Raw genomic sequence first — 2761 nt, 5'->3', positions numbered from 1 at the left:
AAAAAAAAAAAAAAAAAGTTCCTGCAAATAAACTCAACAAAAAAATGAGCAATGGTTCTAAACAAACAATATATTAAAAGGAAATGACCTCATTCAATATGAGGAAATATAGTTTAAAATTCTTTTGATATTTCTATTTTCATGATCAGATAAGCACCTATCTAATAAGTCTATTAATACTTAATAGGGGCCAGGCAAGGTGGCTCATGCCTGTAATCCTAGCACTCTGGGAGGCCAAGGGTGGCAGATTGTTGGAGCTCAGGAGTTCGAGGTTGCTGAGAATTATGAATCCATGACACTCTAGCCTGAGATAACAGAGTGAGACTGTCTCATGAAAAAAAAAATTGGCTAGGCACCTATAGCTCAAGTGGTTAGAGTGCTGGGCATATATACCAGGGCTGGCAGGCTCAAACCTGGCCTGGGCCTGCTAAACAACAATAACTACAAGAAAAAAATAGCCAGGCATTGTGGTGGGCGCCTGTAGTCCCAGCCACTTGAGAGGCTGAGGCAAGAGAATCGCTTAAGCCCAAGAGTTGGAGGTTGCTGTGAGTTGACGCCACAATACTCTATGGAGGGCGACATAATGAGACTCTTACCTAAAAAAAAAAAAAAAATTAACAATGCATACTTGGTGCAGAAAACTTAAGAAACAGAAAAGCCAAAGCAAAAATATACATTACCTATGACAAATTTATCCCTCTAAAAAAAAATCTGTTAATATGCGGGTGTCTTTTTTTTTCTTTTGCAGTTTTTGGCTAGGGCTGGGTTTGAACCCACCACCTCTGGCATATGGGGCCAGCGCCCTACTCCTTTGAGCCATAGGCACTGCTCAGTGTCTTTTTTAATAAGCATGCATTTATTGTAGTTGTGTATATACTTCATTAATTCATTCAACAAATATTTATTGAGCACTTAGAGTGCTAGACCTCTTCTAGGTGCTGGGGATGTGGTATATTTTTCTTTTCTTTTCTTTTCTTTTTAAAAAAGATTTATCAGGTTTTTTGCATATATACATTGTCACCCCAGGTAGCCAACTTTACTTCAGGAGTCCCCAGCTCCCTTTTCCCAATCAACACCCAAAAACTACCCAGGAGGAATGGCCCTGGATAAAAAATGCCCAAGACTTATATCCCAATCCCACAGGTTCCAACAGGACTTATTTAGCAAAGCAGAGGGCTAGAGGCCAGTGCCCATGAGATATCCTTGCCCCTTTGTAAACATTGACATCCAGGCCACTGAAGCTTTGGGAAAGTGTGCAAACTTGAGGATGCCAGACTGTGTGCCCAGAGGGCCCGTAACACAGCTGGCAAACATACCCATGAAGTCCTGACAGCTTGCCCCTATCTGGAGCTGGTGAGTGCCAGGGGTAGAAACAAGGCAGTTATCCAGCACCCCGGGGCTCACATGACCTAGCAGCGACGTTCTTACCCATAGGAATTCTCTACACGGGCAATCTCCTGGATAACTGTGGTGAAGATGTCTTGAGTAAGCTGATTATCGAGAGCAGATAACTCCATAAATGTTGCACCCCAGGACTCTGCCAACCTTTTCCCTTCAACTACCTGCAACTCTCTGGCTGGAGAGAGATCTGCCTTTTTCCCCACTAGCACCACTGGCAGCTGGGTTTTCCTGTGGCCTTTGTTTAGCTTTTGGTACAGACTCTCAGTGAGTTGGAAGCTATGCAGAGGGTGACAGAATACACAAGGACATAACCATGGACCCCAGTGATGAATGAATAAAGCAGAATGCTGTACTTGTCCTGCTTTGCTGTGTCCACGTGTAGGTAAAATTCAACTTTGCCAAGAGTCACTATCTTGCTGTAAGTGTTCTCCACGGTGAGATCGTAGCTTTCTAAGAACTTCCTTTCCACAAACTGATGTGCCAAGATGTCTTCCCTACAGAATGATATCCAAGGATGACCACCTTCCTATAGCAGACCAGTGGCATGGCAGGAGGCTTGGGGGCTTGAAGAACTGCAGGCTGAAACACCTGAAGAAGAGAAAGTCAGGGTGCAGGAGGCACGGCAGCTGGTGCAGGAAAGTCTCTCACCCTGAAGCTTCTGGGGGCTAGCTAGAGGGAAAGCAAAATAAGTCCCCCAGGAGAGGGCCACGTGATCACAACACAGCGATTTCTATATTTTTCTTTTTAATTAAGAAAATTTGGCTCGGCGCCTGTGGCTCAAGTGGCTAAGGCACCAGCCACGTACACCCAAGGTGGCAGGTTCAAATCCAGCCCTGGCCTGCCAAACAACAATGACGGCTGCAACCAAAAAAATAGCTGGCCGTTGTGGCGGGCACCTGTTGTCCCAGCTACTTGGGAGGCGGAGGCAGGAGACTCGCTTGAGCCCAGGAGTTGGAGGTTGCTGTGAGCTGTGATGCCACAGCAATCTACCCAGGGGGACAGCTTGAGGCTCTGTCTCACAAAAGAAAAAAAAGAAAAAAAAAAGAAAAAAAATTCTTGGGGTGGCGCCTGTGGCTCAAGGAGTAGGGTGCCAGCAGAGGTGGTAGGTTCAAACCTGGCCCCAGCCAAAATTTGAAAAAAAAAGAAAAGAAAATTCTTGCTCCATGCACTGGCTCACACCTGTAATCCTAGAAACTCAGGAGGCTGAGATGGGAGGATTGCTTAAGGCCAGAAGTTCAAAGCTGCAGTAAGTAAATTGTACCCTATCTCTAAAAAAAAAAAAAAAATTCTTTTTTGAAAAAATTACAAACTAACAGAAAACTTCAACTACAGAATTTTCTTTTTCCTTGAGAGTAAGTAC

At 44.5% G+C, this 2761-nt stretch overlaps 1 pseudogene; it reads right to left on the bottom strand.

Annotated features, from left to right (window-relative positions):
- Window positions 1-1400: 1400 nt before the first annotated feature.
- LOC100965458 lies at window positions 1401-1947 on the bottom strand (annotated as a pseudogene).
- Between the last annotated feature and the right edge of the window lie 814 nt (window positions 1948-2761).

Source organism: Otolemur garnettii, unplaced genomic scaffold, assembly GCF_000181295.1.
Source record: "Otolemur garnettii isolate 467f Iridium unplaced genomic scaffold, OtoGar3 scaffold00196, whole genome shotgun sequence".
NCBI classification, from domain to species: Eukaryota; Metazoa; Chordata; class Mammalia; order Primates; family Galagidae; genus Otolemur; species Otolemur garnettii.
The sequence above is the reverse complement of the archived record's forward strand: the minus strand, read 5'-3'. Positions and strand labels throughout refer to the sequence as shown.